The following is a 16,443-nucleotide window of genomic DNA, read 5'->3' as shown; positions in this document are numbered from 1 at the left end:
AGTTTTCAAGGTCTGAGCTTGTCTTCATTTTTATTTAATGGTTATCAGCTGGCTTCTTTAGGTACTTGACATGATTTACATTATTAGGACTTAGTTCAATAAAATATTTCTGAAGGCTTTCTGTAAAGAGTTTATTTAAAGAACTAAAATTTGTTCTACTGATAGACACACATAAAGTTGAAAGATTAGCATAAAGATGCTTCAGAAGTGTAAATTGGCATAAAACCTTTCATACTAATGTGTATATTATTTGTATGGTGGTCTACAATGTTTTTAGCAATTCTCTTTAGTGAGGTTGAACTGGCTCTTTCTTCAAAGGTGTAACAGTGCTGTCTTTGGTGGAATTATCCCAGGAAAGAGAAACAGTTGATGAATTTTGTAATGCTAACCTTAGTAACAATTTAAAATGTATGTTTTTCTGGTAATAACCATGAATTGCTTGTCTTGAAATGTAGACAAATGTTAAGTATTAAAGCACCTTCAGATATGGGAAAATGAGTATGTTATGATTTATGTTTCCTTCATTCCTATCACCTTAAATAAGAAAAATGTTAGTTCTCAATTGCCAAATCGCTGTATCTGGTATTTGTTAGATTATGATTAACAATAACCATCGACAGCTAGCACCTCAGAGCAAGCCAGCTCTTCTCATTATACAACTGATAATTCAGACAAGATTTAATCAAACAATGAAAATATACAATGTTTATCTTAGCTACTATGCAGGTCTTCACAGATGGAGGTTTGTTTGTACAAATGGGCAACCAAACATAAGAAACATTTCAGCTGACCCCCCCAAAACAGGTGGAAACCTAGCTTTAATGGGCATCTGTACTTTGGCTGGCAACAGCCTCATAAAGGGCCCCTTTGCCTGTTTTTTTTTCTTTCTTTCTTTTTTCTTTTTCTTTTTTTTCCTACCAAGAGTGGGAATAATTTGTGCAGATGGAAAGGATGATAGAAGTATTGTTTCTAGGGCCGTGTTTCTGAGTGGGATCTTTTTCCAAGCCACTCACAGAGTGGCTTCTGCAACCCCCACCAAGAGCAGCCAGCCAGGGAGAGGGAATAACTTCACCCCCTTCCTCTTCTCCTTATCCTTTTGTATTTTGGCTGACACCTGCAATATATTAATCAGTCAGAATCTGGCCTGTAACAAACTGTGCAAGAAAGCAACTTACATTCTCTTGAGTGACCATAATGTCTCACTGCACTAAACATGCTCATTAAAACCAGGCAAACCCATTAAGTTAATATAAAGTAAGAACCGTTCCAAATACTTAAAAATGGAATTGCAGCCAAAATTCCCACAGAATTGGAAATGATTAAGCTATATTCTGTATTTAGTACATAAGAACACACGTGTGAATTTGAACACATTCATATACAAGGAAATGTATATGCAGTTTGGAAGCACAGTCTGTGCTTCCCAGTTGCAAAAGGCTAGGAGGTATTGCTGTCACAGGGAAAACTGTTGTTCTGTGATGTTTCTGGTCCTATGGGAGCCCTGACCTAAGAAATGAGTATTTTTACATGTTAGCTCCACTATTCCCTATTCTTCCTTTTACCACAGAAAATAAAAATAAAACAAATTGAAAGAGTTTTGCTGTCTCCTAAGAAAAGAATGTATAGTGTCCAGAATGAGTGACAGGAGACGTAGGACCACTACTAATGAGTTAAAGGAATGGGTCTTTGAATTAGCCTTAGCAGCAGTTGCTAAAGGATGCAAATGTCTATGAAATGAGCAAATGCCCTGGGCAAATATTCCACTGCTCACACTAGACTTACAATGATGGAAAAGAGTAAATTCTAACCCCATTTTATGATCTCTGAGTGTAGATACATTTCTGCTGCATTTACTCCAAATTCCAGAGTGCTTCCAGTGGCTCCTGCATTGAGTTTCTCATCACAACAGCTGGGTCCTCCTGCAGCAGGAGGAATTGCACAGGAAAGATCTCATCCAAAGCCTAATCAAAGCAGCTAAGGGAGTCAATGGGAAAAATTCTGACTTTAATGGTTAATAGGAGGCAATAGTAACACTAACCTATAGAAGCATCACAGAAGATCTGCATTTAAATATAGAGCCACACCTCATAAATGCTAACAGCTTATATATTCACTTAATATAACATTTCTGAACGATTCCTGAGGAGACTCTTGTGACCCTTGTTAAGAGACATAGTGCTCCCCAGATGAAGAGTTACAGAAATATGTTCCTGTGGACATATGTAATTACAAATAGTCTGCAGAATAAATAGTAAAGAGACTTGAGGACCCAGGCCATGAAGAAGTAAATCACCTGTGAATATACAAAAGTATTAGTGACATGCAAGTTGAAAATCCCCCAGCATCCGTAGAGTACCCTCATGCAGTTTACAGAGGCTTTGCCATGGTTATAATGAGGCAACAAACCTCACCTGTGCACTGCAATTGCAAGTAAGATGTCCCACAGGAAGTTGTGCACCAAACTGGAGGGAATGATGCCAATTGTCTCAAGGCAATATAAGTTAAAGATTTCAAGTTTTAGAAATGCTTAGGAGCGCGCAGACTTGGCAAGAGGAGTAGAGGCTTGCCTGTCCTCCAGCATCAGTGCTTTCTTAGTCTTTCTTTGGCTGTATCAGAGTTCAGCTCTGAGAGCGCTTTCTGTGGCTATGTACTTTGCCACCAGCTCCATCCAATAAAACAGCAGTGGGGATTTTAAAGGGATAATTAATACAAAAAAGTCATTCGGATTAAAGCAATATCAGTCTTTACCAGTTTTACAAAGAAACCAACAACTCAGCAGTTATGGCCTTATTAGAAACATGAGTTAAAGTTATGATTAGTTTACCAAAAAAGAGCTACCTACTGTTGTTGGGCTGAGGAAAAAAGAGGCAAAAGGGCTAAATGGGTAACTGGTAACTGTAGTATGATGAGGCCAGAACTTTCTCTGACTTATAAATAGCCCAGCCAAAGTCTGGGATGAAGTGTGCTGGGGTCATACAAAGTATTCATGGCACATGCCGGAATTTCACAATCTCATAATCGTAATCCTTGCTTTCACCCTTTCATTTATTAACTGCCATATTTCTTGTGCCAAGTCTGTAGTTAAACTGCACAGTCTCTGGGAAGCAAATGTGTTGTCTTTATATTCAACAAGGTGCCTGTAACACTTTTGGGAGCCACAATTATTGTAGTATAGTTCTCTACATTGTTATAGTATTCATCTCCTGAAGAGCCTTTCTGACACATCAGTTACACTCTACAGTATTCTCTCCTCTCCTCTCCTCTCCTCTCCTCTCCTCTCCTCTCCTTTCCTCTCCTCTCCTCTCCTCTCCTCTCTTCTCCTCTCCTCTCTTCTCCTCTCCTCTCTTCTTTTCTCTTTTTTCTTTTTTCTTTTTTTTTCCATGCAAAAAGAGAAGAGCATAATGCCAGATGTATCAAACTGCTGGGTTTACAATCTGCTTAGCAACACAAGCAGCCTTGCTGACAATGATCCCAGTGAGAGGAAACATTTCACAATAAAGCCATTAGCCATGATGTGGTCTGAAGTTCCAGATGCATGTCTCTAAAAGTCAACTTTTTTTTTTACCTACCTGATTTTATATGAAAATCCCTGAGAAGTTGGTGCTGCTAAACCCACATGCACCCTTTCTATTGGTCCATGTATATTGGGAATGGTATGCCTATAGTTGGTGCTTGCAAAAGTACTGAACACTTTGGAGAGCATGTGGAGCTCATTTGTATTTATTTCTTAAAACTGGGGGAAAGGTACTTATTTTGTGGAAACAGTCATTTCCTTGTGAAAAATATGTAATTTTTGATTTCCCTCACAGTATTTTAGAGAGAAGAAAAACATACAGCCTTTCCCGCTTCCCAGTTCTCTTTATTAACTTTACATATCTGGCAGAAGAAATGTTCCTCAAAATGTCTTCCATATGATCCATTTCAGCTAATTGTATTCTGAATATCCAATTAATCTGAATCATCTCTACTGAGATCTTTAAAGGCCTGATTACATTAGAGAAATGTGTAGCTGCCTAATATTACATCATTGATCAGATGATACCAAATGATGATCCATGTCAGTAAGTAGTTGTGAATTACAGGCATACATACAACCAAGTATTTAATTTACAGACTATGTATTTATGTCCACACAGCTAACATAAATGTACTCTGAAGGTGCCATAACTTAAATATTCTGAGTCCTGATTTGACTTCTGTATTTCACAACAGTTCTTTGAGTCAGTGAATATTGTAATAAGTGATTTTAGGGAAACAAAACTGAAAAAAACCCTCTAAGCCATCAAAGCAGTGCAACAGATGCCTAGTTTAGAAGGGTCGCAGCATGTTTCCCTGGCTTCCAGGGAAAACTGACTTCTACAGTAGAAGACGTAAAGCTGTAGTGATACTGTAACTGAGGAAGAGAGCAGAAGAGATGAAGGACCATGTCCATGTCTTGGGATACAGCAACAGCAAGAAACTTTATTACTTAAGGATGCCACTGCTATGAGGGGACATACTTGCAGAATAAGGTCTCCTCAGCATGAATAAGCCAGGCTGAATTGTTCAACAGGCAATGGTTTTGTTAGAAAACAAAATCCCAGGAGGACTGCATCTCATTTTTTCACAATCAGCCTAAGAAAAGATAGCCTAAAATAAGACCAGACTACAATCGTTCTTTGAGATTTTATTGACAGATACGAAGAGAAGAAACTAATTTTAAATCTTTCAAAACTGATTGCAAACATGAATCCCTTTTAAGAATGAGATAATTTTAATGGAATAAGCATTTTAGCTATATTTAGGATTTATGACAGTTTTCTAAACAAAGCTGCCAAGTAAGAATAAAATTTTACTTGGCAAATTTAAGCTATGTTTTGTTTCAAAACATATGGTGTAGAAATTTGGGAAACTCATTTCATGATGCTTGAATTCTCCCCTTAACTGCCCTTTACCATTGTATCAGCTTAGAGGTACACAGCATATTTTACCTGAATCTAACACCTCTTTGCCACAAACCCATCCTTCCAGTACTCTGCTGCTTCTTCTCAGACCTGCTGCACCATTCTTATCTCCTTCTGCCTTTATAAAGAATCTTTAATTGGTAAAAGCTACCATAAATCTGTCTCTCTGCCTTCTTTCCTCTTTCATTTGGCTTCTTTTACTACCTTTCTCTCTGCATTATTTTGTGTCTGTTTTTCCTAACCTGTTGCAATTTGCCATTATCCAAACTTTTCTCCCTCCCACCTTGGATTCCCAAAATCTAATACTACCAGCTGATGGATTGTTAGAAAACTGACAGAAGAAATGCCATCACTTTCTTTACAGAAATGAGGCTGAATGTCAAAGTGGGATTACTTCAAACTCTAATATAATTATAGGTTTTCTTCATTTAGGGTGAAATTCTTTCTTCTGGAAAAACCCTGAAAAAACCCTACACACTCTCATGTCATTCCTTTAAATTCAGCAGTGCATTGAGCTACCAATATCATTGTGGAGAACAGGGAATATTTTCTTCGTGGGGAAGAAACTTACCCCAAATTTGTCCTCATATTATATCCTTCAGTAATCAGGAGATGGCTACTAGCTGTTTATATTTTCTAACATCATTGCCTACTGTTAATACTAGGTTTTATTGCCACGCTTCAAATAATTGACATTTAGTTGAGCTCTTTGTGCTTTATGTTGTAATATGCTGTAATTTAATTTTGCCACATTCCACAAATATCCACTTTAGAGAGGTCAGAAAAACTCAGCTGCTAGAACTCTCCTTGCTGCTTCCTTGTGCAAGACATTAGCCCCTGTTTGCCAAATCAACAGTGCATCATTTAATTCTTGTTTATATTTATTTTCTTCTATCGTCTGTGAAACTATGTATAATATATGGGCTATCAGAAGTAATACATATTGAAATAGTCTTCATAAATCTGAAACAAATTTTCAGGTTTTCTTATATTCACAGCACATTAAAAAATCTAGAACTTTTTTTTTAGCAATAGATGTTAGCTTTGGTCCTTGTATTAACCACATGGAATTTTCTAAATAAGTAAGAATTCATTGTTATTGTCTTTTATCTAATTCAGTGGAAGCCTGGTAACGACTAGACTCCATTGGTCGTGGTATCCTGGTATGACTTGGAGCCTTCACAGAAGGTCCTTTGTGACCTCTAAGTTCCAATGGTTGGTGATGAGGGGTGTCCAGGGATCACTAAGTTAAGTTTTGGGTGTAGCCAGTTACACTCCAGATATGTCTAGTTGCCAGATGGTTTGTTGGGAAGTCATTTTGAAAAACAGCATTGCTGCTTAACCATCTTTTATTTCTGTTATAATTTCTTATAAATAAAGCTGTGGCTTTATTTTTTCTCTCAAGCGCCTAAATCTGGTTTTGCTCCCTTAGAAATTAACCTCTTCCAGCCTCCCACAAATTAAAGTTGTTTTTTTCCATTTAATATTGTGAGAGGCAGTGTCCCAATTCAGTAATGCCTTGTTGCATTCCCCTGCTGTTTGTCATGCCCAGGTGTTGGTTGTCTCTTGTCTTTCACTTCCATTGCAAATTATTTTGGGCAAGGGCCAGATGCTTGTTCTTTGCTCACTGCCCAACACAGTGTAGAGGCAGAAGACTGGTAAAAGCAATTCGGGTGTGTGTTTATGTGCAAATAGCCAATCTGGATGGTTTTTATTCCTGGTAAACATACTTCTGGAGTTATTATTTATCCTCCTGTTTGTATATGCTTGCAGAGGTGGAACGTGAGACTGGTGACACGGGTGAGCATGCTACAGACATTCATCTACAATATTACAATGAGGGAAAGAATCTGTTTGGCCAAAACGAACATCTTCACTGCAAATTTAATTTATTAAAAAGATGTAAAAAATATCTGCCATTTATAAATCTATAAATTTTTCAGAGAAGGGAAATATAATTAACAATTTCAGTCACTTTTAAAGAACAAAATCTGTGTACTTGTGAAATCCTTGTATCATACTCTATTTGGCTACAAAGCTCCCATTTTCAGTAATACCATGGTTTCACTATATGTTTTTGTCCTGCTTACTGTAATGAAAGGATTTCTTCATTGTTAAATAATGAAAGCAGAAAGCAAAAGAAAATAAACTATATATTATATTTCTGCAAAGAAAAGCAACCAGAGCTGCTTAAGCAAACCGGCCTTTATGTTATACTGTGAGAATATAATAAGTACGAAGTCAAGGTCACCATTAGAAATATTTGTGTGTGTGTGTATGCATTTGCAGCCACATCCAAACACACAAAGCCTCCGCTGATTCTGCAGAGGCTGTGGGGATTTTCTCTATTTTCTTTATTTAAAGACAAAGCTCCCAGCAAAGAAAGCTTAAGGGTAGAAGCTGCACATTTAAGGTTAGTCAGTGTTGTATGGGAACATACCAGAGTGTAAATATCAATCATTCCTTTATGCTCCTGATTGAGCATTTTCTATTTATTTATTTTGTTTTGCTTTTGCTTACCAAAATCCCCAGCTTTTCAAGTTTTGTCCATGTGAGAAACGAGGGAGGTTTTACATAGCTAATGTTTATTAGTGAACTAATTGACTAGTTCCCCTCTCCAATCCTTAAATGCTCTCATATTTTAGACAATCACTCTGTGTCTAATTTGTCCACTTTCCAAATCGCTTTCCCAACTTTCGCTGATGAAGTCAATAGGTTGTAAGACCACCATGACTGCCTCTGCCAAGAGCTCGGCATTAGGGTAGTGTTGCATGTTTCAGGCTCCATAGCCTGGAGTAACTATTAGTTCTAATTGTTGAATGGTTGAACGCTTTGAAGGACAAACGTATGTCCTAAGGCTGTGGCCCTGATGAATGCAAGGGTTTCTTTCACTTGTCATTAGTAATTGAGGGTAAATTAATATTTACTAAGCAGAGTTTCACAGAAAAGGGAATGCATGAGAAATCTAAGGAAAAAAATGCCACAGGAGAAAATGTTGGTTCCTTTAACACTTTGAACTCAGTTGACAGCAATTAAAAAACAGCTAGTGGAAACTTGGGATAAGCTTAATCATTTTATTACTTTCCCCCTCCTTATTATAACCATCATTGTCTCTCCCTTGGTATATAAACATTATAAACATTCCAGATGCATAGTATATGTAATTAATGGGTGATACCCTGCTAGCTAGAACTGTAGAATTGCTGATTTTTACAAAACAGATTTTATTCACAATGTGTGAACATCCATCATGTCTGTTTGTGCATTTACAGAGGAGCTACATAGGCACCCACTCCTATGTAGCATTCTATTTATTTAATATATCTGAAAATGCTACACATTTCAGCAAACTGTGACCTTTAAACATCAGAGGTTCTTGTCATATGATATGTGTATACATACACATTCACACTTTTGTTTGATGTTTCCTTAAAGCATCATTAAAGCCCTGAAGTGATCCATATGTAGACTGAATACTTAATGCTGATTGAATTAAATATGGAGTAGGCACTACTCAGTGCAAGTCTTCCCAGTCAGCTCCATAAGAGGATTTTTTTCAGTGTTCAGCTATTCAGTAACACCAAATGGAAGCACAGAACTAAAACTAGCAGGGTGTCCACCCCAACAGAGCAGCAGATATAAACCAGTGTGTAAAATAGCAAAGGGGCATCTTTGAATGGGATCAAATCCTAGATAATTCAGTTGACTCAAAGTCTTGACTCTACTCCCAAGCCTCTGCTGTTCAGCTTTGCTGACTGAGCCGGGGCAGAGACCCCTTCCAGGGGCACACTGTGCTTGCAGGAGCAGTTTTCTGCCAGTGGAATGACCTCTTCTCCAGCCAGACACCAGCTCGGATGCTTTCTCTTGCTGGGGCCCTGTCACACCAGGACCTGCGCTGAAAAGTGATAATAGGGGATTCTTCCACACTCAGGCACAGCTAGTTTAGCCGAGTTTCATAGCACAGAACTGGTGTAAAACAAGGTGGGCTTCACTCTTGTGAAGAGAGGAAAGGAAACTTTGTGTAACCAGTACTTTCCCCCAGTCCTTGGAATGTGAGGAGCTAATGTGCCTCCGGCATCACAGACGACAAACTATAGGCTCCTCTATCTTAATTGAAGTGTCAAAGACACGGGGACATTCTGGCACCTGCCAATCCATGCATTTAAATGTCTTTATGGTCATGTCCTCATATCCCTTGACAAATGGAGCAAGAGTCAGGATCGCAGCTTTATGGAAGTAAAAGATGCTTTCAGATGAAAGAAATCTAGCCTGGACAGTTAAACCAGATTTAAGTCTGCTATTGCTAAGAAAGCCACATGAAACATCCTTACTGGAACTTAAAAGCCCCAAATTAAATGTCATTATACAGCACATACATTGGATTCGTCTGTTTAAAGTTCTTTGGAATAAAGCAAAAACATTTTCTTTTGGCATATATATTTGAGGAGAAACTTTTTTTACAAAGCAGCCATGACATTGACTCTTTAATGTGGAAACAGCAAAAGTCACTGGTAAGACTGTGTGAAATCTCAGCTTAATCTTCATTAGTCATACAAATCTGTTCCTCATTTCGAGACATCTCTACTCTTAAGTGAAATGCTTTCACAGGTAGCCCTGCTAGAAGTCCACTTCCAAACATGTGAAATCATGAAACAGTAATTTTTTTCCTGGAATATATGACTCCTTGTGGAAGATACTCCCTAGGTTTCTCTAGCTTAGAAAGAAAAATACAAAACCACCCTCTAAAGTCCCAGTGGAGACTCATAAGACACCAATATGTCCTGCTCTTTAACAAAACCAATGTTACAGGGGAAGCAGTGAAATTTACACCCGGGTCACTGGTGGGTCCTGCGCTGCCCTGCCCGCAGCGCTCCGAGCTGGCTTCCTCACCCATCCAATAGTCACATCTGATTGCCAGTATGGTACATGTCTTTCTGCTCGCAACAACTGATCTGGTTTTTCCTTCTGACATTGTAAATCTTTTTCTTTAAAAGGGGAAATGTTTCCAAGGGCTTAATTAATTTAGTATAACAAGAAATTAGTCCAAAACGAGGGGAAAAAAAACCCCAACCAAACCCCTTCTCACGTTAACTCCTGACACTGTGCTATACAATTTCAAAGAAAGCATGCCTTACTAGGGGCTTTAAGAGCTCAACTTCCCATTAACACCACTAATAAAAATGTAATTAGAAATGTAGTTTCATTTTCTCCCTCCAGCAGAGCATTACTGCATTCCTCCCCTGCACAGGCTCAGTGTTTTGGAGGTTGTAGTTAGCAGCCAGAAAGATGTGTCCTTTTGGCGGAACTTACCACTTTATGAAAGATGTGGTCAAGATCCCAAGGAACTGTATTGATACCAGATGTAGTCTTGTCACTAAGTCTTAAACCAAGACTCTCATGAATCTTAAGTTTCCATTTTCTCTCTCTGCTCTGTTACAAGGAAAAGAGTCTAAGTGAATTACTGTCGATGTCGCTAGCAGAAGCAGTTTTTATTTGAAAATAGACGTCATCGTGGGAAAATGTTATACAAGAAACTATGTCGAAACACATTTTTACTAAATTAGGCAAGCTGAAGTTGTCATGTCTTAATTAAATGAATGCTTGCATAAATATGTTAGTATCTCTAGTCAGAATCGGTAGTCCTCAAAGTCAACGCTGCATTGCCAATTTAGTTTCTAGACAAAAGCACTGGCTTTTTAACATTAGTGCTGTACGTGTTGCAAAACAAAACAGAAACAATTCTCATTGGTGAAGGATTTCAATAAACTTTAATAATATCCACATGTACAATAAATATTTCTGGGCCCTCAAGCACTTATATTTCCTTTTGAACTTGTGAACAAAAATTGATTCAAGGTGACAAATTTGTAATCCATTATGATGGATGGAGCTGCCTTTTAAAAAAAGATAATGGTATATCATTTATATTTTCTCCGTGAGTAGATTTGGAAAAAAATTATCTAAAAGGAAACCAGCTGTAATGTAATAAAGTAAATAGAGTCAACTGTAATATTATTTTTTATTGAAGCAAGTGCCACTTAATTAGGAGTTCAAAGAAAGGCAAATGATGCAAATATTGCTTTTGGCTACCACAACTGTCCTTGTAGCCACTTGGACTAAACCAATATATTAATTACGTATCTAACATCAGTTAAGTAAATTATGATCTTTGAATTAAATTTTCAAGCTGGAAAAACAAGTGTTGTAAGATTAAACGCAAACATGTGTGAATATTGCCGAACATACTTGCAAAGTACAGCTTTGACATTAAAAGCTCAGATGCTATAGTTTTGCAGTTCATAACAGAAAGCAACTGTTGCACGTGTGGTGTAATGGCAAAAGTTGGTTTTTTAGTGGTATTTAGTGTATTTACATATTTATTACCCATTGCCTTGTAGTTTTAGTAAAGCCTTTTCCATTAAAATTCAAAACATTGTATTAACAGATTCTGAAGGCAGGGAAGATGATTGTATTCAGAGCTCATGGTCAGGGTGCACACAATATGATGTTGAAAGCCTTGCAAGGAAAAAAGGCCATAATAAAGATATCCGCAGGGTGACATGGGAATAGTAACTTTCAGCCTACCTCTCCTTACCATGAAGTGACACTGAGTGTGTGTCATCTTGGAGTAAATAGAGGCAGCGTTTGGCCACAGGTTTGAGAGGAGGCAGGTTCTGCCCTGTACTTATTTGTTTGTAAGAGAATAATAACAAACCTGTGCTAAGGTGACTAGAATGGATACCTGTCAACGCAGCATACTTTTGCTCAAAGAAGAGAGGAGGCTTTATGGGAAAAATCACATGAATTAAAGGGTGTTTGCCAGGTAAATGCCACTGGCTTGCTGCACCAGCTCGCTCTATGTGAAAAGCAGACACAACAGAGAGGACTTTTCTTTTATCTATGTTCCATAATGTAATATCCAAAATAAAAAGAGAAGATAATCGTAGACTGTGTTTTCAACTAAATTATGAGAGGTGCCACACAGTGGTGATCCGCAGTATACTTTCCCTATTCTGCAAGGCTTTTATGGGCCTTATGTGACATACAAGAGAAAGACGTAAAACCAACAATAATGTGTAGCTAATAAGAGCTAAGAAAAGTATAGCAAAAGTATGCAATAAGTAGTTAGTGATATAAACCATTACAATGAGCCCTTCTTATATATCCGAAGCCAGATGCTGTTCCAAATTACATCACTGTAAATCCAGAATAGTTCCACTGAAGCCAATGAATCTACTCCAGATGAGAGAAGAATTTTGTCTGCGATCTATTCACTTCAGACCAGTTCATATCCATATGCCCATAGTTTACTGTAGTATTTTTTTAAATGAAGAAAATACCTGAAATGATCCAGTGATCTCCAGCATAGTGTTTGTCTAAAAAATCAAGCTTCTCTAACAGGTGAGTCTCTGCCTACCACATTACTATGAGCTTATTGACTGAAATCAACAGACTAAGTTCATGTTGAAGGGGGAAGTATGGTAAACCATCTCTTACTTCTAATTGCACTTCTAATTGCCTTGAAACCAGAATCCAGAACAGGCTATTTAAAAGACCTGCTTCTTATACATAGTTGTCAAAGTACAGCAGAAATTAGAGAAGTTTACGGCATGTCACAGCCCTCTGCCTTGCACGTACAGTGTATTTAGTTCTACAAAGCAAGGGCAATTGCAGCAGATCTGCTCTTTAAGCACATCTACATGAATGATGGGCAATGGCAGCACTTCGTAGATGCCAGGGCTCCCTTCCACATCACTTTTGTGGCACAGCAGAAATTCATCATCACAGAAGCTTGCAGACTTATATCCTCTAGAGAAAATGGTAAGAAATAGGGTACAGATTACAGAAACTCAACAATTTTTCAAGCATATCTGCAGCATACCTAATGGTGAGTGATGGCACGTTCTGTGTATGTTAACAAAATTATTTTCCTCCCCATTTGCTCATAGATAGTCACAGCATTACAGAAAGTAATTTGCTTTGCATTAACACAGCAGATGAGACAGTTTAGTAGGAGCAAAGATGTAGTAAGGGGATTTAAAGTGCTTAAATCGGTCACCTTTCTCTCCTGCATGACTGATTAATAGTCAGATGTCTCCAAAGGGCTAAGGGCTTGTCAACAGAAAGCAAAAATTGCAGGGGTGTTTCTCATCTCTTCCTTGAGGGAGTTCAGACTTCTGATTCAAGACTGTAAATGTGCAGCTTTTATCCACTCAAAGCATCAGCTCCTCTTGTCAATATAGCTATCTAACTGAGCAAGAGTCACCATTTCTAAGACTCACTCAGATTAGCAAAAAGTTGCTTTTTGCCTAAGAATGCAGGTATTTGCATGTAGGTGTTTGAATATGTGCCTGGGAAATGGAAAACGTGGGTAAGATTTCTTACATCTCCAGAGGTAATTCGAATTATAAAGACAACCAGCCATGCCAATGCCTGTTCAACCTCGCACCCCTGTTTAACCATTAGAGTTGAAGACCTCTGCCTCTGTCATGGATGGCATTTTTCCTCCGCGCTCTTGAAGGTACACCACCCTGTAGCCAGGGGCCAGCCTTCACCAGACCAGAAGAGGAACTGGGAAGGAGTCTGTTTCTACAATACAGTGGCAGGGACCTAATGTGGAAGAGGAATACGGGACCTTTTGTCCTGCTTGCTCTTGATCTTTGGTCATTTGGTGGTTTTTCAGCTGCTCTGCGATGCTGGCTACATTTTAGAGCTGCATAAAGGGAAGGGGAATAGTCCTGGGACCAGAGCCCAGTTCCATCTTTCTAGCTGAGTACCAAAACCATGAGGCTGTGCAGACCAATCCCCTCAGCTTGCCCTCCTGCTGATGCTTTGACTTTTGGACACCAAAGGAAACAATGGTTCGACTTCAGCAGGAGGGCTAACAGTCCCTGTCCTGCTGCCCAGCCCAGCTGATAGCCTGGGGGTTTGCCTCTTTCTTTCAAAAAGTGGGCTTGGATTTCCTCAGAATGGGAAGGTTCCTGATCCTTAATTTGTCACTCCATGGATTAGAGCTGTTTGGCAAAGGTGAGCTTTTCTAGAGAGCTTTCTGAGTGAATGTGTCCATAGCTGTTGCCTTTGGTGCTGATCTCAGTACTGGCTGTGTGTGAATTTGCTCAGGATACGCCAAACCTTAGATCCCTTTCAGGACATGGGTCCTTATACAATAAGGTCCTATACCATAGGTTCTGTGCCACGACCTCTGCCATAAACACCTCCCTGTCTCAGGTCTCCAAGCACCCGCCTGCACAGACAGAAACGTGTTTCAGCACAAGGCTCCAGGGCCTGAGCAGCTGAGGTACGTGCCAGTCTTACATGGAAGTACCAAGCAAAGTTAAGTATTTCTGGGATTAAGGACTGTTAAAGACTGTGAGTTCAGTTGCTCTCTGAGGACCTGCATGGCACAGAAATGGTGTTGTGGGAGTCTCCTCAGCTCGAGAGCTGCAGGTGCAGACTCCAAGTACTTCTAGCTGACATATCATCTGAGAAAGCACCAACCATCTCCTGCTCCCTGGTTTCCATGGGGAGCAAACTGGTAACTACAGCCCAGGTGGGAGCTATGGTGCACTTTGGTAGTTAAACGTCAGAGAAGGAGGACTCCCATTCTAGCTGACTTCTGAGCATTTAAACAGGAGTTAGCGTTACTCGGTCTACTGCCTTAATGGTATTAAGTAGAAGTTGTTCCTCTGATCTCTGAACTCCAAGATGATTGTCTAAGCCGAATTTGCTACAAGAGATCCATATCTATTATAGTATTATAATATGAGATGGAATTCACAGACCGTTGTGCACAACTGCAGATATTATCTTCAGCATGGGCTATTACTTTTCCTTTCCATTGTTTTGCAGTTTGTAAGGCTCACAGTCAGTTTATCTCCCAGCAGAGCATAGATAATTCCCTTTGATTTGAGGGAAGTTACATATAACATGTACAGGTGTGCTGGTTTTGCCTGGGATAGAGTTAATTTTCTTCATAGTAGCTAGTACAGGGCTATGTTTTGGATTTGTACTGGGAACAGTGTTGATAATCCAGACATGTTTTCATTACTGCTGAGCAGTGCTTAAGTAGAGTCAAGGCCTTTTCTGCTTCTTACCCCACCCCGCCAGTGCGTAGGCTGGGGGTGCACAAGAAGTTGGGAAGGGACACAGCTGGGACAGCTGACCCCAACTGACCACAGGGATATTCCAGACCATAGGATGTCATGATCGGTATATAAATCTGGGGGAAGAAGAAGGAAGGGGTGGAACATTCAGAGTGATGATGTTTGTCTTCCCAAGTCATCGTTAGGCATGATGGAGCCCTGCTTTCTTGGAGATGGCTGAACACCTGCCTGCCGATGGGAAGTGGTGAATGAATTCCTTGTTTTGCTTCGCTTGCGTGCGCAGCTTTTGCTTTACCTATTAAACTGTCTTTATCTCAACCCATGAGTTTTCTCAGTTTTACTCTTCTGATTCTCTCCCCCATCCCAGTGAGGGGGAGTGAGTGAGCAGCTGTGTGGTGCTTGGTTGCTGGCTGGTGTTAAACCATGACAGTCCTTTTTGGTGCCCAACGTGGGGCTCGAAGAGTTCAAGATAACAATGGGTTTGATTGGAATGTGATAGATCGAATTTATAGCTGTATTGCTGTTTAGCTCTTAATTGGCAGGCTCCTGTGCTTGCCATGGGGCTTGCTTGCCTTACTGTATATCAGAGTCTAGTGCTCGTTAGTGGCTTCTTTTTGCTTTCACTGCTTGCTGTACTGCTGCGTTGTTTATCATTTTACTCTGCCGTGCCTGGGAACACTTTCATAACAGCAATGGCGATGCGCCTGGGCTGGCAGATGGCCAGGGCACCGCTGCCGTTTCTGTGCTGCTGTACTGGACAGGTTGGAACTCCAGTGTGAACTCAAGTTGAAGGGTCTGTGACCTGAGGATGAGTCCATGTGGGAGCAGCACATCCCAAAGCGTCTGTGGCTCTGGTTATGTCTGTGCAGCAGCAGGTATAGCTCTGAAGGGATTGTGGCCCAAGGATAAGTCCACGCTGGAGAAGGTACACTTCGAAGCATCTGTGGCTGTGGCTAATTCCATGCTGCAGCAGGTACATCTTGAAGCATCAGTGGCTGTGCATGAGGTCATGCTGGAGCACCTCAAAACATGTGGCCATGAATAAGCCTCCACTCAGAGCAGGTCCACCCCTAAGGGACTGCAGTCTGTAGATAAGTCCAAGCCGGAGCACTGGCAAGGGGAGTTCATTGCATTGTTAAACCCCATGGTCTGGTCCAAAGGAACCAGGGGTGGAGATTGTCATGGAAATATCTTTACATTGTCATAACCCATGATTTGAGTTGCACGTTATAGTAATTACTATAGCAGCGCCCAAGAGGAGAATAGGACCTTCATATCTTCATTTAAAAGTGATCAAATAAATGCTGAACAGGCGTTTCAGTTTTACACTGAAAATTAACTGAATTGTGGAGTTGTTCAGCAAAGAATGAGACAACACTTCTAAAACTGTGATAAAA

The sequence above is a fragment of the Haliaeetus albicilla genome, chromosome 1 (assembly GCF_947461875.1).
Source record: "Haliaeetus albicilla chromosome 1, bHalAlb1.1, whole genome shotgun sequence".
Taxonomy (NCBI): domain Eukaryota; kingdom Metazoa; phylum Chordata; class Aves; order Accipitriformes; family Accipitridae; genus Haliaeetus; species Haliaeetus albicilla.
This window is presented reverse-complemented; position numbering follows the sequence as displayed.